This window comes from Schistocerca serialis, chromosome 6, assembly GCF_023864345.2.
Source record: "Schistocerca serialis cubense isolate TAMUIC-IGC-003099 chromosome 6, iqSchSeri2.2, whole genome shotgun sequence".
NCBI lineage: Eukaryota > Metazoa > Arthropoda > Insecta > Orthoptera > Acrididae > Schistocerca > Schistocerca serialis.
In genome coordinates, this window is record NC_064643.1 from 63,437,236 (window position 1) to 63,463,418 (window position 26,183).

The 26,183-nt window shown below is 44.0% G+C and overlaps 1 protein-coding gene across 1 annotated transcript in view; it reads left to right on the forward strand.

Annotated features, from left to right (window-relative positions):
- Nucleotides 1-24,222: 24,222 nt before the first annotated feature.
- LOC126484388 (cytochrome P450 6k1-like) overlaps nt 24,223-26,183 on the forward strand; it is a 153,510-nt gene continuing 151,549 nt past the window's right edge. Inside the window, exon 1 of the mRNA XM_050107882.1 lies at nt 24,223-24,329. The gene's annotated coding sequence lies outside the window, so the exon portion shown is untranslated. The remainder of the gene's footprint in view (nt 24,330-26,183) is intronic.

The window sequence follows — 26,183 nt, forward strand, 5'->3', positions numbered from 1 at the left end:
CAGTATTGGAATCGGAATTTAAAAGAGCTTTGGAGGACTTACGGTCAAATAAGGCAGAAGGGATAGATAACATTCCATCAGAATTTCTAAAATCATTGGGGGAAGTGGCAACAAAACGACTATTCACGTTGGTGTGTAGAATATATGAGTCTGGCGACATAAAATCTGACTTTCGGAAAAGCATCATCCACACAATTCCGAAGACAGCAAGAACTGGCAAGTGCGAGAATTATCGCACAATCAGCTTAACAGCTCATGCATCGAAGCTGCTTACAAGAATAATATACAGAAGAATGGAAAAGAAAATTGAGAATGCGCTAGGTGACGATCAGTTTGGCTTTAGGAAAAGTAAAGGAATGAGAGAGGCAATTCTGACGTTACGGCTAACAATGGAAGCAAGGCAAAAGAAAAATCAAGACACTTCATTGGATTTGTAGACCTGGAAAAAGCGTTCGACAATATAAAATAGTGCAAGCTGTTCGAGATTCTGAAAAACGTAGGGGTAAGCTATAGGGAGAGACGGGTCATATACAATATGTACAACAACCAAGAGGGAATAATAAGAGTGGACGATCAAGAACGAAGTGCTCGTATTAAGAAGGGTGTAAGACAAGGCTGTAGCCTTTCGCCCCTACTCTTCAACCTGTACATCGAGGAAGCAATGATGGAAATAAAAGAAAGGTTCAGGAGTGGAATTAAAATACAAGGTGAAAGGATATCAATGATACGATTCGCTGATGACATTGCTATCCTGAGTGAAAGTGAAGAAGAATTAAATGATCTGCTGAACGGAATGAACAGTCTAATGCGTACACAGTATAGTTTGAGAGTAAATCGGGGAAAGACGAAGGTAATGAGAAGCGGTAGAAATGAGAACAGCGAGAAACTTAACGATTTATGGTCTCGAAGTCAATGAAGTTAAGGAATTCTGCTACCTAGGCATTGAAATAACCAATGACGGACGGAGCAAGGAGGACATCAAAAGCAGACTCGCTATGGCAAAAAAGGCATTTCTGGCCAAGAGAAGTCTACTGATATCAAATACCTGCCTTAATTTGAGGAAGTAATTTCTGAGATTGTGCGTCTGGAGTACGGCATTGTATAGTAGTGAAACATGGACTGTGGGAAAACCGGAACAGAAGAGACTCGAAGCATTTGAGATGTGGTGCTATAGACGAATGTTGAAAATTAGGTGGACTGATAAGGTAAGGAATGAGGAGGTTCTACGCAGAATCGGAGAGGAAATAAATATGTGGAAAACACTGATAAGGAGAAGGGACAGGATGATAGGACATCTGCTAAGACATGAGGGAATGACTTCCATTGTACTAGAGGGAGCCGTAGAGGGCAAAAACTGTAGAGGAAGACAGAGATTGGAATACGTCAAGCAAATAATTGAGGACGTGGGTTGCAAGTGCTACTATGAGACGGAGAGGTTAGCACAGGAAAGGAATTCGTGGCGGGCCGCATTAAACCAGTCAGTAGACTGATGACCAAAAAGAAAATAGCGTTAGAGAACTTCAAACGTATCTCGTCATTCCTTAGTACTTCCGTATTCCACTTCTTTGCGTATTGATTCTTCCTGAGTAATGTCTTGAACTTCGGCCAACTCTTCATCACTACTATGTTGTGATCTGAGTCTGTATCTGCTCCTGGGTACGCCTTATAATCCAGTATCTGATTTCGGAATCTCTGTCTGACCATGATGTAATCTAATTGAAATCTTCCCGTATCTCCCGGCCTTTTCCAAGTATACCTCCTCCTCTTGTGATTCTTGAACAGGGTATTCGCTATTACTTGCTGAAACTTGTTACAGAAGTCAATTAGTCTTTCTCCTCCTTCATTCCTTGTCCCAAGCCCATATTCTCATGTAACCTTTTCTTCTACTCGTTCGCCTACAACTGCATTCCAGTCGCCCATGACTATTAGATTTTCGTCCCCATTTACATACTGCATTACCCTTTCAGTATGCTCATACACTTTCTCTATCTGTTCATCTTCAGCTTGCGACGTCGGCATTTATACCTGAACTATCGTTGTCGGTGTTGGTCTGCTGTCGATTCTGATTAGGACAACCCGGTCACTGAACTGTTCACAGTAACACACCCTCTGCCCTACCTTCCTATTCATAACGAATCCTACACCTGATACTCATCTGACCAGAAATCCTTGTCTTCCTTCCACTTCACTTCATTGACCCCTACTATATCTAGATTGAGCCTTTGCATTTCCCTTTCATTTTCTCTAGTTTCCCTACCACGTTCAAGCTTCTGACATTCCACGCCCCGACTCGTAGAACGTTATCCTTTCGTTGATTATTCAATCTTTTTCTCATGGTAACCTCCCCCTTTGCAGTCCCCTCCCGGAGATCTGAATGGGGGACTATTCCGGAATCTTTTGTCAATGGAGAGCTCATCATGACACTTCTTCAATTACAGGCCACATGTCCTGTGGATACGCGTTACGTGTCTTTAATGCAGTGGTTTCCATGCCTTCTGCATCCTCATGTCGTTGATCACTGCTGATTCTTCCACTTTTAGGGGCAATTTCCCACCCCTAGGACAAGAGAGTGCTCTGAACCTCTATCCGCTCCTCCGCCCTCTTTGACAAGGCCGTTGGCATAATGAGGCTGACTTCTTATGCCGGAAGTCTTCGGCCGCCAATGCTGATTATTTATCAGAATTTAGGCAGTGGCGGGGATCGAACTCGGGACCGAAGACGTTTTGATTATGAATCAAAGACCACGCCATTAAATGCAACGCAGTACTACGAGTATGTTGCGAGTTGAATCACCCGCCTAAACATCAAGGTGATGCAGAGGCTACAACTCTGCACTATATGTAGAGTGATAATGGTGTTATTTCTCGGAGCACAGCAATTGCTGAGTGTTATCATGAGTCCACCCTGAGCACAATTATGACCCGATTTTCTGAGATGGAAGTACACGGATCCGCTAAAGCGCTCAGCCATATACCACACCTTGACATCCATATACATGTCTATGATCTGGTAAATGGAAGGTCTAACTACTTCCAGCTCCCTAAGGATATAGCTAACAAGAAGGCATAAATTAACGTAGAAAATCGAAAGGATCAAGGTTGTTTTGCATGGGCAATCCTGGCTTGTGAGAGAAATTACATGAAAAATCCAGAGCATCTAAACAGTTACAAAATCCGTGATATTAAGAGATATTATAACTTTGATGGTGTAGAGTGCCCCGTCAAGATTCAGGACATACATAAATTTGAGGAGCAGAATACCGGAATATCAGTTCACGTCTAAGGCCTGGAGAAGAATAACGACAAGTCAGATGAGCAGGACAAGCACACTGTCCGTCATCGGCCCCTCCATTTCTCAAAATTTGCAGATGAGTGAGAACTGCATGTGAACTTGCTACTCTTCTCTGAAGGTGATAATTATCGCTATGTTTGGATCAAAGAAATGTCCCACCTCCTTTGTCTCTGGTTAAGTAACGAACGGTGTAAAAAGAGTATTTGTTTATGGTGTCTGAATTATTTTTTATCAGAAGAGTTATTAGCGATACATCTATTAGATTGTGCTTCCAAGGACCCGGCACATGTCATTATACACACAGAGGAAAATAACTTCATAAAATTTCAAAATCGTTACCACCAGCAGCGATGGACTTCTGTTGTGTACGCTGACTTTGAATGAATGTTGGCTCCTATTACTCTTTGTGAAGGGAACCCCTTAGCCTCACATACAACCTTCACACAAAACACATGCCTTATGCGGCAGCGTTCCAAGTTGTATGTGGATATGATTCTAAATTTAAGCTCTACAAGTCTTGTGTCACGGACAATCCTGGGGTTTGGCTTCTCACTGAGCTTCAAGAACTTTCATGGGAAGTTGATAAGCTCTACAGAACCAACATTCCCATGACCAAATCAAAGGAAGATGATGAATTCCCGCCATACGTTCACAGCATGCTCAAGATCTGCTGTAGTTACGGCATCGCCTGTGAGAACACTGGTAAATGCAGATATGTCGGGAGGCCTGGTTTCACTGAGTTTTGCCATACTATCAACATACTCGCATGGGAAAACTCCTTTCCTAGTCGCAAATTGGAATGCGGGAATTGTGGTAAATTGTCATATTTGTGGGCTACCGTTAGATAGAAAAGCGGAAACTCCCCGCAGAGATCATTGCCACCTTACGGGAAAGTTCCGTGATGCAGCTCATAACGCATTCAATTTGAAGTATGAGTTACCACAGCACATATCTGTCTTCTTTCATAATTTCAGTGGATATGACACTCATTTTCTAGTTGAGCACTTAGCTAATTTCGGTATGAAGAATGATCAGGTCAGTGTCCTGCCTGAAAGTGTTGAGAAGTACGTTTCTTTCTCAAAACGAATGACGCCAAAAATTACGCTCCACTTCCTTGACTCTTTATGCTTTATGCAGAGTTCACTCCAGAAACTCGTTGAAACTTTAGCTCAGAATGACATGCATATCACTCGATCTGCATTTCCTGATGAGGAAAAGTTCCAACTTGCGACTAGGAAAGGAGTTTCCCCATACGAGTATGTTGATAGTATCGCAAAACCCAGTGAAACCAGGCTTCCCGACGTATCTGCATTTACCAGTGTTCTTACAGGCGATGCCGTATCTACAGCATATTATGAGCGTGCTGTGAACGTCTGACGGGAATTCAACATCCCCAATTTGGGAGAATATGCTGGACACAGATGTGAGTTTGCTTGCAAATGTTTGCAAAAAGTTCCGGAGTGTATGTATGGCCATGTACTCTCTTGACCCCGGATTTTATTACATGGCACCTGGTTGTCCTGGAACGCTATGCTCAACAAAACGGGGTGCTGCATCGAACTTTTGACCGATGCTGCAATGCTTCTATTTTTAGACCGCGGGATCCGTTGGGGAATTTCTCAATGCGTTCACAGGCATGCCAAGACAAATAATCCATGGATGGCTGTCGGGTTTAATGCATCCCTTGATTCGATGATGATGATGATGTGTGGTTTTGTGGATGATGTGTTGATGTGTGGTTACTATACAAATTCCCAAACTTTGCTGAGCTCAATCTCGTCACTGTCATGAATGATGATGAAATGATGAGGACAATACAAACACCTAGTCATCTCGAGGCAGGTGAAAATCCCTGACCCCACCGGGAATCGAAACCGGGACCCCGTGCTCGGGATGCGAAACGCGACTGCTAGACCACAAGCTGCAGACCCCCTGATTCGAATTACATCATGCACTTAGATGTGAATGACATATACGGGCATGCAATGATGCAGCCACTGCCAGTTGGTGGGTTTCAATAGCTGCCTGAAAACGAATTGAAGGGATTAGGTGAAAAAATAATGGGTCTTGCGGCCGATTCTGATGTAGGGTATGTGCTTGAGGCAGACATCACATATCCTAATAATTCGCATGGAGAGACAATCGACTTGCCATTATGTCCAGAGCAACAAATTCTGCGAGGAAGCACCATCCCTAAACTGTTGGCTACTGTTGGAGGTATATTATTCATTATTGTAATCTCCAGCAGTGCCTCAGGGCTGAAGTTTCTTAGAATCACCCAGCCTATCTACTTCAAGCGATCCCCCTGGTTGAAGAAGTATATTGCGCTGAATACCAAAAAGAGGGTGGTCTCGAGTAGTAATTTTGAATAAGATTTTTATAAATTGATGAACAATTCCATTTTCTGGAAAACTATGCAGAACGTAAGAAATGAACGACATATTTTGATTAGAACCGCATGGGAAGGGCATTATGGCTTGAGAAAGTGTATCGCCACGCCAAATTTTAAGTGTGCCACCATCGTTGCAGTGTTACACTCGACATGGATAATGCTGATGGGGAGTATGTCCACTGTCTGATCTGACTTGTAAAATTTACTTGGATCCTTCTTCAAAATCTGTCCTTTTGTGAAACCCAGCAGGCGACCTATTGAACCTTTCTGGTTAAAGTCAATCGCTGCATTTACAGTCCTTATTTCAGATTTAAGTGTATTGATGCTCGCACTTAGTTCGATATCTTTTCCACACTGTTTTAAAACACTCCGTCTTCAGGCCACAAGTGGCCCACCGTGACCGTCCGACCGCCGTGTAATTCTCACTGAGGATGCGGATAGGAGGGGCATGTGGTCAGCACACCGCTCTTCTGGTCGTTATGATGGTTTTCTTTGACCAGAGCCGCTACTATTCGGTCAGGTAGCTCCTCAATTGGCATCACGAGGCTGATTGCACCCCGAAAAATGGCGACAGCGCATGGCGGCCCGGATGGTCACCCATCGAAGTGCCGGCCACCCCCGACAGCGCTTAACTTCGGTCATCTGACTGGAATCGGTGCATCCACTGCGCCAAGGCCGTTGCCCAGAGTGTTTTAAGACTTCGTTTAAATCGTACACATCGTGTGCACCCGGTTCTATTTCCACAATATCTTTTTCACCATTAATATCCAGATGCTGTTTATTGTTAGTCTCAGTGATATTTGGAATGCTGTTGTACGTCTCCAGTACAGTCAATGCAATACTCCATTCACCAACGCTCAAATCGGAAGTAATTTGCATGCGATGCAGATGATCGTTCTTTTAATGTCAAAGTGTACGGCATTGCACCTGAACCTCAACTGGTGAATCAATGTTTAAACTTCCTCCTTAAAAGAATGCTTGTTCTACTTCTTCGTGAACGTCAATAGAAATATGATGCATAGATGTCCACAGAGGTGTGTATTAAAGTCCTGATAGCGTCGATAACTGTAAAGCACACGTCATATGTGAGTGAAGTATCGCTGTAATTCTTCTGGTGGTTGCAGGTCACCAAATGAGTCGAAATAGTAGACGGTATCTGCATTATTCATAACATATGATACCTAGTGGGTGCCAGGGGCTCCAGCAACATCTAAATTCACAATACCGCATCCATCTGTTTTCCACACAGTCTTCGGTAATGTATCCCTCATAAACACACCACGGAATCTTGGTATCTTGAATTTATCTCTAACAAACTTAAGAAGATCTGTATTTGTGAGTGGTGGATCTGGTAGGACCGCTATATGGGCTTTTTTTTATTTATTGATAGAGCCTTTCCTGTACGGTTTCAAGTATAGTCCTTTTCCCATGGCTCCGACTTTCATCATGCGGTTATGTCTTCGCGCCTCTTCTAACTGTGCTTGGTAGTTTTGACCGTTCGAGCAATATCTGCAGTACCACCAGCGAGGGACCCCACAACCGAAAGCGCGGAGAGAGCTCGGATGAGAAATGGAATAAAACCGCCGGATGTCTTGGGTATTGGTAGAACTCTAGTTGATTTAACCGATCCTCTTCTTCTTCTACTTCTTCTTCTTCCCACATCTTTCTGCTTCAATTCGTTTTTAGCTGCATACACCGCTGTCAGGATGCAGTTCTTCAAACAACCCTGTCTGCTGCCCATGTCCTTCTTCTCCTTGTTTAGTGCACAACGTGCAGCATTCATAACTCGCTTGAAATTCACCACTCCTAAACCCAGCTTAATTTTTCCACGCATGGTTTTATCGACTGAAAATGCTGCGATGATTTGACCTCTACCAATATCCTTTCTTCTCCGTGTCGCCTTACCCTTATCAGCTAAAATCCTATCTGCGATGTGACGACTTGATAAGTCTTTATTTTCAGCGTATGCAACGTCGTGTTCCATACACGCTTGCGGATTAACTTCCTTACCACCTCGCGCCAAGCGTTTCTGAAGCTTTGTCCCATGTCCACAGTAGTTATACCCAGGGATGTGTAATTCCACTGGCAGTTTGTCTAGAATACCACCACCTACTCTAATGCGTCTCCTAGCACGTATGTTACGCTGCTGTGGTGATTGTGGACTATGCACGCCCGTTATATAGCAAATCGTCGGCATCAACCCAGCTGTTACGCGTAGCAGGAAAACCAAGCCATTTGACTAGTGCTTTATTTCCCTTGGTATAGAAGCAGTCTGCAATTTCTTCAGCTTTACTATCCTTCAATATATAAGTTCTAGGATTCGTTCATTGCACCTTTGAAACTGTAAATATCTCAGTTGATCAGTTCGGTAGGTATGGTTTCTCAAATGCCGTCTTGTGTTTTGAGATACGCACCAAATCACCTACATTAAATTTCTGTTTGCGTGGATCCAGCATCTTAATGCGATAATACACCGTATCCATGAGTCCATTATCACGAACATCGATTGGTATCAATTTCATTGTGCTATGTTTGGTTCGATAGTACTCAGCAATTATTTCTGGGAGGACATCTGTTCATTTGTGTGAGCCGCGAAGGTTAAAACGCATCCACATTCGACCTTTTATTGTTCTATTCAGGCGCTCCACGATACATGCCTTCAGGTGAAAGAATGTAGAGTGGTGATGTATTCTGTACCGCTGCTTCACGGTCTTGAAATACCTTTTGCAGCTCCCCATCGCGAGCAGTTTGGAGATTGTCTGGGCATCGAATCGTTCCTGTCTGTAGCAAACGCTCAAAAACATCCGCTACATTTCTACCCGACTATTTTTTTGACAGGTAATGCCCACGTAAACTTGGAGTATGTATCAATAACAATTAATATATATTTCAATCCATAATATCATGTGAATATTCCCTCATATCTACAAAATCAGCTTGCCACAGGTCATCCAAACCTTTAATCATTACTTGCCTGCGGAGGTATGTTTTGCGTGCTGGTTTATGCAGTTCTCGAACTTCTGTCTCCATACTTATTCGATGGACCTCTCTCTCTAAGCTCTGAGATTATTGAAACATGCTCATTCGATTGAGCTGTATTACCTGCAGCAGCTGAGCCATGAGCAGCCGTAGTCGATCTATTAGCTCGTTGGGGTCGTCATAATATATAGAGGGTGGTCCATTGATCGTCACAGGATCAAATATCTCACGAAATAAGCCCAAAACGAAAAAACTACAAAGAACTAAACTTGTCTAGCTCAAGGGGGGAAACCAGATGGCGCTATGGTTGACCAGCTAGATGGCGCTGCCATAGGATATCAACTGCGGATATCAACTGCGTTTTTTTTTAAATAGGAACCCCCATTTTTTATTACATATTCGTGTAGTACGTAAAGAAATATGAATATTTTAGTTGGACCATTTTTTTCGCTTTGTGATGGATGGCGCTGTAAATAGTCATAAACATACGGCTCACAATTTTAGACGAACAGTTGGTAACAGCAAATATCCTTCAACTTTCCCCACAGAAAGAAATCCTGGGACGTCAGATCCGGTGAATGTGCGGGCCAGGGTATGGTGCTTCGACGACCAATCCACCTGTCATGAAATATGCTATCCAGTACCGCTTCAACCGCACGCGAGATATGTACCGGACATCTATCATGTTGGAAGTACATCGACATTCTGTCATGCAGTGAAACATCTTGTAGTAACATCGGTAGACCATTACGTAGGAAATCAGCATACATTGCACCATTTAGATCGCCAGCGATAAAATGGGGGCCATTTATCCTTCCTCCCAAAATGCCGCACCATACATTAACCCGCCAAGGTCGCTGATGTTCCACTTGTCGCAGCCATAGTGCATATTATGCCGGTTTACGTTGCCGCTGTTGGTGAATGACGCTTCGTCGCAAAATAGAACGCGTGCAAAAAATCTGTCATCGTCCAGTAATTTCTCTTGTGCCCAGTGGCAGAACTGTACACGGCGTTCAAAGTCGTCGCCATACAATTCCCGGTGCATAGAAATATGGTACGGGTGCAATCGATGTTGATGTAGTATTCTCAACACCGACGTTTTTGAGATTCCCGATTCTCGTGCAATTTGTCTGCTACTGATGTGCGGATTAGCCGCGACAGCAGCTAAAACACCTACTTGGGCATCATCATTTGTTGCAGGTCGTGGTTGACGTTTCACATGTGGCTAAACACTTATGTTCCCTTAAATAACGAAACTATCCGGCGAAAGGTCCGGACACTTGGATGATGTCGTCCAGGATATCGAGCAGCATACATAGCACACGCCCGTTGGGCATTTTGATCACAATAGCCATACATCAACATGATGTCGACCTTTTCCGCAATTGGTAAACGGTCCATTTTAACACGGGTTACGTATCACGAAGCAAATACCGTCCGCACTGGCGGAATGTTACGTGATACCACGTACTTATATGTTTGTGACTATTACAGCGCCATCTGTCACAAAGAGAAAAAAGTGGTCCAACTAAAACATTCATATTTCTTTACGTACTACACGAATATGTAATAAAAAATGGGGGTTCCTATTTAAAAAAGCGCAGTTGATATCCGTTTGACCTATGGCAGCGCCATCTAGCGGGCCAACCATAGCGCCATCTGGTTTCCCCCTTCAAGCTAGACGAGTTTCATTCTTTGTAATTTTTTCGTTTGAGGCTTATTTCGTGAGATATTTGGCCCGGTCACTATCAATGGACCACCCTGTATACTGCGGGTTTAGATTGTTCACTGCTTTATGTTCAATACCAATACCATCACCGCTGCTGCTGTTGTTGTTTTCGCCTTCAAATATTGGTTTTATAATGGTTTTATATTTCTTGTTGCTCAGACTTTTCGTGATCTTGTGTTCACCAGTCATGTGCAGTATTTCACGGTGTGTTTCCCTATCGTTAACTGAACAATTTATAGGGTTTTTGGTAGGTATTAGGAAAATAAGATTCATTAAGCCGGGTGTTCTCTCAGAACGTCTATCACCAATCTGTATTGTGTCATCAGTTACAGTTATAGGATGCGTACCCAACATGTATGGTCTTCCCCTGCTAACGCCGAATCCATCTGACCAGGGGTGTGAAGAATAATGAATTCGTAAATGGTAACACCCTCGTTATCGAGTGTTTTTGTTTTTGCTGAGAGCTGTCGGAGAGATTCAGTAACCAGCTTAAAGGTCTGTTTTAGTGTTTGCTGTCGATCCATATGCCCTAACCTCGGCAGCTGTAATTTCGCACTAACTGCTTTCCGCTGATGAATCATTTTCTGCTTCGTCAACATCTCGGTGTATACTAATCAGACACCTCCGCAGCGTTTTGCTTTATAGGCCTATATCCGGTCATTTTCTTCTTCCTCTTACTATGATACTAATCGCCCTTCTCAACAACAAGGAAGTCTACATCTATTTTCCCTTGAATAGCCTCGACCATTTCAGTTAAGTCGGCTACTTTCTTACCGACTTCATTAACTAACTCATTTAACGAATTCACCATTCTCAAGAGTCTGGTAATACCTCTGTAGTTCCTTGCGCATACCTGCAGCTTTATGCACAATAGCCTGAATTTTCGCATCCATGTATAGGCAAATGTTCTGCCTGTATACACCCATCCTCTTGGGTTGAGAGGTAAACATACGCGCGAATTTGTCCATGGTGTAGCGTAGACTGATGTACCAACCTCTCTTACCGTGCTGTATATACAAAAACTCTTGAAAGTTTCGCCTGTACCTACCATCACTCAATTTTCTTGTTTTATCAATAACTAGAAACCCATGCTGTGAATGATTCCAGAAATCTGCACATATCTTTACAAAATCATTGAACGACATGTCATTTCCGACATGTGCCTGGTAAATGTGTTTTAAATTCTGGTCGTCTTGTTTGAAGACTATAATGAGGTTTGCGTTATCCCTAACCAACTGTTTGGCGATTCTGGAATATGTTTGACTTAGATAAAATACATCAGCACCCATGTGATGGCGAAACAGAAGTATTTTCGAATTTTGTCTTGGTTTTCCACAGCAACATCGTCAAATATGAAGACGGTGTTTGGCTTTGCTTTTTCAGGTGGACGGATATCACCGCTTTCACTGAATGTTGTGTATGTAACACCATCTACGCCGTGCAAAATCTCCTGCAATAGCTGATACTTGGGTTAAAACAACGTTTTTGAGAATACACAAACATGTTCAAATCGGACACCATCTACATGTGTTAGCAGAGTCTTAGAGAGTTAGCTTTAGTCTTCCCGCAATTGGATGGACCTACAATAATTGCTCGTATATTGTCACGAAGAAGAATTCCGTTCTTCTTGTTCTTCTTCAGGTCTTCTGTTGCATCTTCACAGGACCAGTCACTGACGACAAAGTCCTTGTGATGAGGGTGTTTCACCCACCCTGTCATGATACTAACTACGCCAGGGACAGACAAGTAGTTGACATATATAGCAAAATACATTGGAAAGGATAAAATAGTATGTGTAGCCACTGTAGTTCCATCACTTAAGCTACTGAGCTATATTGACTACTCAGAGAAAACAGCTATATATTTTACCCATGAATAGTAACTTGATCAATCATCATCTCAATTACTCGTATAGCAGTGATAAAAAATCATAATTGTAATACATTGGCTATAATGAGAGAGGCATGAAATAAAACACAAACATGGTTTGAGATTATGTATACATAAATTATTTGTTTAAATATCATACGTGGAGTGTAATATTCCAGGAATATCATTACAATCTGTATGTATCTTCTTCTTCACACCTGTACAGTATTTACCAAATAATGCTTTTTGACATGCCATAAATTCAGCGTGTATCTCACTCAGGCCACTAGATGACTCACAGTACTCAGGTTTTTCACACACACATTTTATCTGTTTCTCTTTAGGTTTAGCGTTCACATGTGAACAAAGGTGCTGCTTAAGATCGTCAACATGTACACTACGCACACATAGGGAGTTTACAAGATCATTATATGCAGAGTCATGCTAGAAAACCAATGGTTCAGTCTGTCCAGTGCAAGACGTATGGCAGTGTCCAGATCGTATAGCTTCATAACTGAGGCATGTCTTAGATAAACAGAGTTGTCACCCGATTTCACACATAATGCACAGTCATCATACACTGTTGTTATAGAAAGTGTTACACCAGTAAGGCGAACGAGTCAGATAATACTCTGTAGTCACCTGCTGATTGATGTAGCTCTCTGCACGACATATTTCATACCAGTCGAACTCGGAAATTGGCACTTTAAAACATTTGGATACATTTTCAATCTCAATTGTTGAGACTTTCGTGGCCACTTGTCGACAAACTGCCTACTGGCTTCTGTCTCGGGTTCTTCGGCCGACGTTAATCTAATGAATTTTCTGACGTTTCGCCAGCACGAGTGAATCTCCATTCTCGAATGCAACCTCCAGATATGATGCACTTCTATAGCAATGCTCACACATTTCGATCCACTGGGAGTTAAACTGTATATGGAGGTGAAAAGCGTAGTTGCACTCGACGCCTTCTAATCCACAGTATCTGCACTCTGTGATTGCGCCATCGCAGGGGTCTTGTGCTAGGATGGGTCATATGTTGGTGACCAATACTGACCTCCATCTTGTTGTTTAACACCGCCAGTGAGAGCACGTGGCCGCTACTGGTTCAGATGCGCTGGAGGCTTTTGCTGCAGGTCTCGGCAAGATGGCAGCCCAGGTTGCTACAGGTCCGAACGTGGCAGCAGAACTTGGTATGTTGGCGCTCGACCCTGTTGAACAAAGACGAGGAAGCATTCGACTTGGACCAAGACATGAAAACATTGAATAATAACAGTAACAATAATAATGCTTACAACAGAGAAAGATGTGATATGGGATACTTACTTTTCCGTTTAGTTCTGTTCTGCATTACTGTGCTGGAGTGCAACTACTGTTGGTTCTTCATTGTTCTTCTTCTTCTGCTGCTGCTGACTGACTGGACAAGACTGAGGTCCCAGAGCCTTGCTTATATCTCCTACAATGATGTCACCAGATACTACCATATACTAAAACACTGAAATCTAACATGTGACTGGTTTAAGGGTTCCTATTGGTTCCTGCCATTTCCCCCACCCCAGAACGCCATCTTGGATTACAACATGGAATGGATGACAGTGTTCTCTGGTGGTTGTGCTGTGTACTAGATCTCTTGGGCCTCGTGGTGAACACACTGTCTCCCGACATCTTGGATTACAGTACTTGTGTATCAGCTGACATCATGTCTGTCATCATGGACGATAGTGCCATCTGCTGGTGGTAGTGTGCACCATCTCAGTTGGAGTCTGGACCTCATGGTGAACACACTGGATGGCTGTACTGCATGAAATTGTTTAAATAAAGACTGATGCATGCAAAATAATAAGGACTTATGTCCAGCACCGGTCGAGTCCTTTTACCACACTTACTTTACTTTTTCGTGTCCGGAAACTACAATTTGTTTGCCCAATACTGGGCAATGTCCAATGCTTCTTCTTTAGCCAGCCATAGATCGTCGAGGGTGCATCTGTGCGGGCAGGAAGGGCATTGTAGGAGATGTTCCATGTCCTGTCGAGTGCCGCAGTCGCATTTGTCGTCATTTTCGTCCAACAAACCACATTTGATCAGATTAGATTTCACAGGAGCCACCCCAGTTCTGATGTGGTTAAGCATTCTCCAGGTTTTCCAATCACCAGAAACGCCGCTTGGTGGGTCCTCTCTTAGTGGATAGTAGATGGGGGGCTCATCTAAGGCGCAACTTAGGAAATGGCGTCTGAATTTGAGTCTGCTGGGGCCACACTCTAGGCCAAATATTGAGTGACGTGCATCAAAGGTTTGTTTTACCTTCTCGGTATGTTCATGGGCTTTCCTACATGAGTCAGGGTTTGTGAAACCTGCGGCCCTGTGAAGATTTTCTATGGGGGTAGGTTTCATGCAGCCTGTCACTATCCTGCATGTTTCATTCTAGCTAATATCTACCTTTTTTGCGTGGGCGGATCTGCACCATACCGGGCAGGCATATTCGGCAGTTGAGAAGCACAAAGCTTGGGCTGAAGTTCTGACAACGGTAGGTTTGGCACCCCATTTGCTGTTGGACAGCTTTCTTATTCGGGAATTTCGTGCTTCTACTTTTTTGCGTGTTTTTTCGCAATGATGTTTGTATGTCAATGTTCTGTCCAGCACGACGTCAAGGTAGGTGGTAGTATCTGTGTGTCCTAGTAATGTCCCATCCCAGGTAACATTGAGCCTGTACTTTGCCTGCCTCGAGTTCACATGGAATGCACTCACTTGAGTTTTGAAGGGATTGGGTTTTAGAGAATTCTTTTTGTAGTAGGTTGACATTATAGAAAGGGCGGTTTCTAGTTTCTCCTCGATGACTTCAAACTTGTTGCCTTGAACTGTTATTGCCAGGTCGTCTGCATATACACAAGTTTTGGTTTTGTCTGGAGTTGGTTGGTCATTTGTATATATGTTGAATAGGATTGCCGCCAACACGCTCCCTTGGGCGAGCCTATTTCTCTGATTCCGCCATCGACTCTTTTTCCCCTCAAGCATTACGAAGAACTGTCTATTTTGGAGCAGGGATTCGATTATCTTGACTAGGTGGTAGTCTTTCAGGGTCTCGAAGATTTTATGCAGTAGTGTCCGGTGATCTACTGTACTGTAGGCGGAACTTGGGTCGACTAGTGCCAGCCCGGTGATTAGTTTATTCTCAAACCCATCCTCGATATGTTCCGTCAATGCCAGAATTTGACTGGTACATGACTTTCCAGGTCTAAAACCTGCTTGGTGTGGAATTAGCTTCAAGTCAATGATCTTCTCTATTCTGTTGAGGATCAATCTTTCATAGAGCTTAAATAGGTGGCAGAGAAGGGTTATTGGTCGATAGCTCTTCGGAGACTCTGGGTCCTTCCTGGGTTTAAGGAGAGCCACCACTTTTGACTTCCTTCACAGTTTCGGGATTTGAAAGGTTTCACGGCACACATTAAAAAGTCCAAGTATCCAGTCCCTGGCGCCAAGGCAGAAGTTTTTAATCTGTTCCACGCAAATATCATCAACCCCAGCGGCTTTCCCATTCTTCATGGTATTTATGCCATTGTTCAACTCTCTCATGCTAAATGGTTTCTGGAAGTTGGTGTTTTCCGTTGGCAGTAGGCGTGTGATTTTAGTTTTCTGACGTTTGGAGTTGAACTTGCCATTTAGAAGGAGTTGGTTGGCCACCTGGTTTGGAGTTACATTGGCCAGGGCCTTGCTTAGCCTTGGGTCACCATCCAGTTTCTTAATCAGGTTCCAGGCTATTTTGCTACTGTGGGACATATCCAGTCTTTCTAGGGTTGCTATCCACTTCTTCTTGCGTGCCTCGCTGAGAGCTGACATTAAAGCTGTGCCGCAGGTGATGGTTTCGTCGCTGAATGGGTCTTCCATGAAGAATACTTGATACTTCTCCAGGATGTCCTTTGAGGCATTTGAAAGCCCTGGGATATAGTGTTGTCTGCAGCCCCTAGGAATATAGCGTCTGGATACCTTTCGCAAAGTCTCAACAAAGATAAGATAATTATTTGGTGTTGGGGTCAGACTGGCTAATTCCTCATCCAGCGCTTGGGAATATTCTGACCACCTAGCTTTTTAATCTCCTACGGAAAGGTATTTTGCTTTTACTACAAATCCCCAGGAGGAGGTGGCGGTTGGGTGACAGGTTATTGGAGGTAGTACTTTCTTTCTTCCTTTCTTTAAATAAAGACTGGTTCATGCAAAATAATAAGGACTCATGTCCAGCACTGGTCGAGTCCTTTTACCACAAATCCCCAGGAGGAGGTGGCGGTTGGGTAACAGGTTAGTGGAGGTAGTCCTTTCTTTCGCGCCATTTTCTTAGCTTAGTAGAGATACATGAATTGACCTTTCTTTACCACCAAAGATCAAACTTGGTGCCAGTTCCTAGGAAGAGGTGGTGGTCAGATGACTTAGGTTAATGGAGGTAGCCCAAGTGACCTATCTTCCTGCGAGTTTTCTTAGTTTAGTAGAGATAACCATGGTATGATGCATTATCCTGCTGGAATTTGAACTTCCCGCCATTGATTTTCACTATGCAAATACTGATCCATAAAATTAGGGGCGTGCAGCCGCATAAATTTGACTTCTTCTTTTATTTTGGCTGAATACTGTCCAGCCATCCTCAGAGTGAGCTGAAGTGATTCACTCTGAAGATGGCTGGACAATATTCAACCGAAATATTAGAAGAAGTCAAATTTATGCGGCTGCATGGCCGAAATTTTATGGTTCCCGCCATTATTCTGGGGGTGGGGAGGGGAGAGGGTTAGGTTAGTGGAGGTAGCCCAATTGACCTATCTTTCCAGCAAAATCCGCCATCTTGGATGGCATCACAGCCACCATCTTGGATGATGTCATCGCCACCATCTTGGATATGTCTGGAAACAATATAGACTGTGCCAGAATCCCCTTTGCCCCAATACTAACAGGCAGTGAATATCGATGTGGACTAACAAGAAATGAATGTATCGAGCAGGTTGCAGTCAACCTCTTGAGAATGTGGAATATTCTTCTTTACGAAGCAATCATGAACTAATCCTCTGTGTAGGAGGGTGGTATGTTGGAATGACTATAGCTAAGTATGCCTGAGATCCGGGTTCGATTCACACATCAGGCAAGCGCTCATAACACAGAACAATGAAGGGTTGTACCGTGGTTCTAAAGCTGCATTAAACATGTCTCTTCACTATCTACTTTAGGGAGTCAGTGAAGACTGGAGCACGACAAAGACGTTAATCACACTAAGCAACAATTATATCGCGAGTTTGCTTTCTTACATGAGGTTGTTCCTATTATTGTTAATGAGCGAATTGTGTAGGGTCTACGATCACTTATTTCTTATTGTATCAGCACTTGAAATATTGAAAATATTGATGCTGGAATGGGGTTCGAACTCAGATCTCTCTTTTCTCTGGGTTTGACGCCTTTGCGACGATGTAGTTCCATCGTTTCACTGTTTCCCCAAGATTCTCAACTCCTCGAGATCTCCTCAAGGAGGGAGTGTTTCGGTTCGAATCCTGATCTGACACAAAAGTTTCCATTGTGTCCTTTCAACTTGTAGCATGCTCACACCAAATTGCAGGTGACAAATGGTTGTGATTTTTAACACCTCGCAATGTGTTTTCAGCAACAAGGGTTGGTACCGTTTTCGACTCTCAATCAGACACAAAACTTTTCGTCGTACCATTTCAGGTTCAAACATATGACTACTAGTCACAGGTGAAAAGAATTCGAAAGTCAAAGTCTCTTCGTGTGTGGTAAGCGACGGTTCCCAGGGTCCGACGGTTCCAGGGTTCGATTCCCACTCAGCACAGAACTTTAAGTCATGTTATTTTTATTTCAGACATGTGCACACCACATACTGGAGAAATAAACCGATTTTTAACGTGTATTCGTGACTAGAACTTAACGGCGATAGGTACTGGGTTGAAATCCTGATAGGTTAAAAAATTTTCATGTTATCATTTCAGTTTCAGCCTATTCGGTATTGGTGAAAAATTACGGTTTCTAACATTTAACTGTGTTTAGTTAACAGTCCAGTTAGATGTTAGGTTCGAATCCCCATCCATCAAAAAACTTTATGCCGTGTCATTTCAAATTTAAACATGAGCACACTTTGTTACTTGTAAGTGAAACGATATTTAAGATTTTCGTAGTTAGTTATCAGAAAAAACAGTTACTGGCGAGATACAGCAACAGGGCAACAACTGCAACAGGGGTGCGATACAGAAGAGGCGGGAAGTGAACCAGTCACAACCATCACGCTCACAGCGGGTACGAACGTCAGTATTTAAGAATGCCGGGTGCAGGGTGCAGTCACTACAAAAATTCTGGTAAAATAGTTTTAAGCTGAAACTTGGTTTTCCGAATGTGATTCACCGTAATAAATTTGAGTTTTCAAGCATAATGGTTGTGTCATATCTACTAACATGTTTTCCGAAATTTGCATTACCATGATATTAATTTGTATCTGCAATGGTATCCGTAGAGAGTAGTTATGTGTTGTGACATTTTAAAGCAGCCATTTTGTGTAGTCAAACGATTGTACCGAAAAGAGAGCAGATGACCTGCAAGACAGTAACGTTATGTGTGTTGCATACAAATCAGGAGAAACGCAATGCAGGTCTTTGGGGTACTTTTGAGCACGATAGTACGTTATTCTACTCGAACACACGAATCTACATTTTTTTCGGGGGATAATTTTGTGGTTTCAGTTTCTTTCCAAAACGTGCAAGTTATGATTTCTATTTGCAAAAGACTATGAATCTTGCGAGATCGCAGGCTCGCTCCACGTCTCCTGGAACACAGTCCTTGGCGTGGAAGGGGCGTGGCACGTTTGCCGCAAGTGGTGTGCAGGCCTGCCTTTTTCCGGGGCACAGTCTGTCAGTAAAGCAGGCGGACAGCACCGGTCTGACCCGCGGGGCATCGGGCAGGCTGTCTGTTCCGCCGCCCGCGTGACTGCCGAGCTGGTCTGGGTCAGCGTCTTCCGAGCGCGACGGAGCTGCACCGGAAACGAGGGTGGACACACTACTACTCTGGTCGACCGGGTCTTGAGGCGAGCGATGGGTCATCGTCATCCACACATCTTCTGGCGGCTCCAAATTTGTCACTGCTTGCTATCCCACAGCGGTTTTGTATTCTCGGTGAGCTATTTTTAGTTAGCTGCTTCGGGCCGAGACCACGCGGCATTCGTGAACACTGACCTTCGCACCCACTGTGTGCGTGGTGGTTGTGACTGGTTCGTTTCCCGTCGCTTCTATATCGGACTCCTGTTGCAGTTGTTGCCTGTTGCTGTATCTCGCCAGGCGTCGCTAGTATCGAAACGTAATCGCTTACGTTTGGTAATTGTCGTACAGTCATAATTTCATTGTGTGCTTTAAATTATTGGGGTTTTGTAAATTTCTTGTAGGTTCATTATCATTAATTGTGACGTACAGGGCATTTCTCTTGCCTAATAACTTTTGTGATAAATGAAGTTGTTTTCTTTGGTTATTTCAAGCCGGAGCAAGCTTATACGCCTCACCGGGACAGGTCTTATTGCTCGTGTCTTTGTGAGTCATACTTCCAACCAAATTTTTGTTTACGTAGGTGAGGTTCACCAGCAAACCGTTCGAGTCTTCCTTCCACCTATGTTTTCCGACTCACGCGACAGTGCTCGCCATTTCCGCCTCGGGTCGTGATTCGAAGCTGCAGCGCGGTTGGCCGCTGAACTTCTTTACTATCAAGTGTAAGTGGGTATGGTTGCCTTGGCCAATTAGCTTGTTACCTTCTAGCGATTTTTCACGAATAGTTCTCTACGCTATTAGCGTGTAATCTGATACGTCTTATCCGTTTTACTTAAAAACTGCTTCTCTGTTCATCAGGATATCATTTTACGTTAATACCTTGGGGCTTGTACCCACTACCGAGCGGGGTGGCGCAGTGGTTAGACACTGGACTCGCATTCGGGAGGACGACGGTTCAGTCCCGCATCCGGCCATCCTGATTTAGGTTTTCCGTGATTTCCCTAAATCGCTCCAGGCAAATTCCGGGATGGTTCCTTTGAAAGGGCACGGCCGACTTCCATCCCCGTCCTTCCCTAATCCAATGAGACGGATGAGCTCGCTGTCCGGTCTCCTTCCCCAAAGAACCCAACCCAACCCCTTGTACCCACTGGTTGCTTAGGAAAGGAGGGGTGTTGTGAGCAGTGTAATCAGACTGCCCTAAATAATTTCAGGACCGTTCATCCGGACCACATTGCCCTAAGTGTGGTGGTTTCATATCTAGCAGCTGTAACTTTCTTTGTTTCCTTTGAATGAACTCCTCCTTACGTAGACCTCAATAATATGTTTATTTTGGCCGAACACATTCTAAAAATGTTTGTGGTGTACCTATTTGAATATTGTTTTCGCAAAACCTTCGAAGAGATTGTTGTGTAATTTTAATTGGTGAAACATTACGTTGCTTCTTTTATTAAAATTTGCTGTAAATATTTCAACAATAGTAGCCAGTGGCAAACAATTTTTATATATGTTTGGAAAGAGAATAACATTTGTCGTAAATTTAAAATTTGGTACTAACTTTTTTGTTCGATTAGCAGTAACTGTTCTTGAGTAATTTTATTTCATTTAACAGTTTAGTCTCAATATGCTAAGGCCTTGTTGGGTTAAGTAAGGATGTTATTTTACTGACGAGTCTCAGTAAAAATCTTAATACGAATGGTGTTCAACCCTTATTTGGCCAAAGCAGTTTTTATAAAAACGTAAGCTTTTCGTAAAATTGGTGCTTCATTCTCACATACGCCTGAATAGTGGATAAGGAGCCGTTACAAGTGCATTCTCAGAAGTTTTACAGCGTCTGTGCCTCTTATTTGTTGGTATTCACATGCTGTCACTGTGATTCGAACGTTCGGTCAGATCCATAATGTGTGTCATAAATTAAGCATTCCGTAGCAGATGGGGCATGGGTAAATACAAAGTCAGCGTCAGGTAGTTCGCATTTCCTGAACCGGTGACCTGCGCTCTCCGTCTGACACACCTTGCTCAGGTTTTCCTGCTGTTTTTGTCAAATGGTCCGATTTTTCTGCTTTTTTTGGCTGGCCGCGGATTTTTGCTGTTGAGTCTGCCGTGCACGCTCCCCTATATTTGACAGTCACACAACGTTTTATTATCGAATGTCGTAGTGTTCGCCATTTGTTACAATTGCGTACATGGCCGTTTAAATTGGAATAGTATTCCCGATTCGTTTTGTTGTCTACGTGCATACGACATACAGTTGTCTTGTAGACAATGTTCTATTCTCGTGTTTTATAATTTTATAATGTTTTGTGTTTTATGATTTTTGATTCCAGCCAAAATTTGATTTGTGGCTATTGAAATGAGAGGATATTGGTGATTCGTTCTGGTGTGCGTGTGTTAAACGTGCAGACAGTAGGAAACAGAGTAATACAACTTTTTCCAATGCAATCCAGTGGTAACAATATGAAAGACCAGAGAGTCTCGGTTGCAAACCTGCATTTTTATTTCATTTATCCTCCAGTCGCAGGTTTCTCCTTATACAAGGGAAATCCCGAAGATTGGCTAAAATTTACAGACGCGCGAAATTTGGCACGGACTTCAATGCGAGATGCCTTTAACAGGTTCCACAACGAAACATTGTCTCGAAATTTGGTAGAAAATTTGAAGAAATTCTGGTCGTATGTAAAGTACACAAGCGGCAAGACGCAGTCAATACCTTCGCTGCGCAGTGCCGATGGTACTGTTACCGACTGTGCCGCTAAAGCGGAGTTATTGAACGCAGTTTTCCGAAATTCCTCCACCACTGAAGACGAATGGAATATTCCAGAATTTGAAACACGAACAGCTGCTAGCATGAGTTTCTTAGAAGTAGATACCTTAGGGGTTGCGAAGCAACTCAAATCACTTGATACGGGCAAGTCCTCAGGTCCAGATTGTATACCGATTAGGTTCCTTTCAGATTTCGCTGATACAATAGCTCCCTACTTAGCAATCATATACAACCGCTCGCTCACCGATAGATCTGTACCTACACATTGGAAAATTGCGCAGGTCGCACCAGTGTTTAAGAAGGGTAGTAGGAGTAATCCATCGAACTACAGACCTATATCACTGACGTCGGTTTGCAGTAGGGTTTTGGAGCATATACTGTATTCAAACTATGAATCACCTCGAAGGGAACGATCTATTGATACGTAATCAGCATGGTTTCAGAAGACGTCGTTCTTCTGCAACGCAGCTAGCTCTTTATTCGCACGAAGTAATGGCCGCTATCGACAGGGGATCTCAAGTTGATTCCGTATTTCTAGATTTCCGGAAAGCTTTTGACACCGTTCCTCACAAGCGACTTCAAATCAAGCTGCGGGCCTATGGGGTATCGTCTCAGTTGTGCGACTGGATTCGTGATTTCCTGTCAGGAAGGTCGCAGTTCGTAGTAATAGACGGCAAATCATCCAGTAAAACTGAAGTGATATCAGGTGTTCCCCAGGGAAGCGTCCTGGGACCTCTGCTGTTCCTGATCTCTATAAATGACCTGGTGACAATCTTAGGTTGTTCGCAGATGATTCTGTAATTTACCGTCTAGTAAGGTCATCCGAAGACCAGTATCAGTTGCAAAGCGATTTAGAAACGATTGCTGTATGGTGTAGCAGGTGGCAGTTGACGCTAAATAACGAAAAGTGTGAGGTGATCCACAAGAGTTCTAAAAGAAATCCGTTGGAATTCGATTACTCGATAAATAGTGCAATTCTCAAGGCTGTCAATTCAACTAAGTACATGGGTGTTAAAATTACGAACAACTTCAGTTGGAAAGTCCACATAGATAATATTGTGGGGAAGGCGAGCCAAAGGTTGCGTTTCATGGTAGGACACTTAGAATATTGCTGCGCGGTGTGGTATCCTTACCAGGTGGGATTGACGGAGGACATCGAAAGAGTGCAAAGGACAGCTCGTTTTGTATTATCACGTAATAGGGGAGAGAGTGTGGCAGATATGATACGCGAGTTGGGATGGAAGTCATTAAAGACGTTTTTCGTCACGGTGAGGTCTATTTACGAAATTTGAGTCACCAGCTTTGTCTTCCGAATGTGAAAATATTTTTGTAGAGCCCAGCCTACATAGGTAGCAATGATCATCAAAATAAAATAAGAGAAATCAGAGCTCGAACAGAAAGGTTTAGGTGTTCGTTTTTCCCGCGCGCTGTTCGGGAGTGGAATGGTAGAGAGATAGTATGATTGTGGTTCAATAAACCCTCTGCGAAGCACTTAAATGTGAATTGCAGAGTAATCATGTAGATGTAGATGTAGATGTACAAATTGACTGGAAAAATATGCTGTTAAGCACGCAGGATACTGCGCATACAAATGTCCCGGCAGCAAACCATCGTGCTCTGAACTTGGGAAAAAAACCATTCTGCGGCGTCTGACATAGAAGTTGTTAAATACACGGGAAGACACGCCTAAACCGCTCGAAAGCTCCATCAAGTAGTTATCCTTGACAGAATTTTTAAAAGGTCCTCGCGCGGCGTCCTTGTAAGCCATGCGGCGCCGTCCACAACCGACTAGCTGCTGGGGCTTCCACACGGGTTGGACGGGATTTCCCTTGTAATTGACGATTTCTACGTCGTACACCGCACAAATTTATTCTTAATTGTGACCATGGTTGTTTGCTACTGGACATATGTACGGGCAGCATCCTGTGTGTTTCGACACCCTATTTTGCCAGCCAGTCTGATGCCTCGTAAAAGGCGACACGTCTCACTGGAGGATAAATGAGATAAACATTTCAGTTTTGCAACCGGGGGGACTGTTTGTTGTTTCTGAACAAACAGTCCCCCCGGTTGCAAAACAGAAATTGCTGTCAGAGACGTCCCTGGTAGAGCAGGAATGCGACCAGCCAGCGGCGCCGCCGGCCGCCGTCGCCCCCGCCGCCCCCGCCACCCCCGCTGCCCGCTGCCGCCGCGTCTCCGGGGCGCCGGTACTTAAGTGCGAGGCTGGCGGCCCGTGGCCGGGAGTCGGCGACCGTCGTCCGGCGTCTGTTGTGTCAGCGAGTCCTGCCGGCGAAGGAGCAGGTCTGTACCGTGCTGTGCTGTGCTGGGCGCGCCGGCCGCCGCTGCGCGCCTGCGCGCTGCTGCCGTGCGTCTCGGGGCACAGCTGTCGTAAGAAGAAACGCGACTACTCTGTCAACAGCTTTTCGTAGGTGCTAGGTCTTTCGGTCGGTTCGATGCTGCCGCCGTCTCTCGCTATCCTCTTTCTCATTTCTACGTATCTATTTACACCCGGCACCTGTTTTGTAAATCTCCGTCGCCAGTCTTGTAATGACCTCGTCGCTACTGCCGTGGGGACCGAGATGCCTCTGTTGTTACGGTAGGCCGAGCTTGTGAGTTCGTGAAACGCCTTCTGGTGCGGCACACCGCTAAGACAATATCTCCCTGCCACTATTACACAGCTATGCCCCAGTCAGGTAACAGGATAAGAGAACGAAGTTTCTACAACACTCCAATAAATTACTAACAAAGTCACACAAATCAGTTAAAAGTTTTCCTTATCTTTGTGACTAGTTGAAAAACGAAGTCTGCAACACTGCATGTGCCGCGTGATCAAAAAGTCAGGCCCGCATCTCGTGGTCGTGCGGTAGCGTTCTTGCTTGCCACGCCCGGGTTCCCGGGTTCGATTCCCGGCGGGGTCAGGGATTTTCTCTGCCTCGTGATGGCTGGGTGTTGTGTGCTGTCCTTAGGTTAGTTAGGTTTAAGTAGTTCTAAGTTCTAGGGGACTGATGACCATAGATGTTAAGTCCCATAGTGCTCAGAGCCATTTGAACCATTTTGAACCAAAAAGTCAGTATAAATTTGAAAAGTGAATACATCACATAATAATGTAGATAGAGAGATACAAGTTAACACACATGCTTGGAATGACATGGGGTTTTATTAGAACCAAGAAAATACAGACGTTCAAAAAATCTCCGACAGATGGCGCTTCATCTGATCAGAATAGCAATAATTAGCATAACAAAGTAAGACAAAGCAAAGATGATGTTCTTTACAGGAAATGCTCAATATGTCCATCATCATTCCTCAACAATAGCTGTAGTCGAGAAATAATGTTGTGAGCAGCACTGTAAAGCATGTCTGCAGTTATGGTGAGGCATTGGCGTCGGATGTTGTCTTTCAGCATCCCTAGAGATGTCGGTCGATCACGGTACACTTGCGACTTCAGGTAACCGCAGAGCCAATAATCGCACGGCCTGAGGTCTGGGGACGTGGGAGGCCAAGCATGACGAAAGTGGCGGCTGAGCACACGATCATCACCAAACGACGCGCGCAAGAGATCTTTCACGCGTCTAGCAATACTTCCTTTTTTTTGGTTCTAATAAAACCCCATGTCATTCCAAACATGTGTGTCAATTTTTACCTCTCTGTCTACATTATTCCGTGGTTTATTAAGTTTTCATATTTATACTGACTTTTTGATCACCCGGTAACATAACACAAAAAGAGCACTCGATGGCTAAGTGCAAATAATCGTAGGTAAAGTTCACGGTACATAGCAAATGCAATTTACAACAACTGTCCGTTCACTTCTAAGGGTTCACTAAACGACGTTCCCTGTCTCTAAGTCAGCCCTAGTCTATAATCTGTAACAAAGTGCGACGACGACTCTTCTGAGTTCGCTTCTGTCCGTTGTGTTCCGGTCATTGCTGGATTGTATTCGGTCGGCAATTGTCCGAGGCGAAGTCGATATCTTCATCCCCAGCGCCGTCCGTAGCTCGCGCAAGTGGCGAGTCCCTACGGCACTAGCGGCAGCTCGCATCTTTGCGCCTGTGGTGCTTTTGCCCTGACTGCGTCTTCTTCGGACGGCACAGCATTTTATAAACTGTTAAGCGCATTCTACACTCGGGCTGCCTGCCATGACACACTGCATAT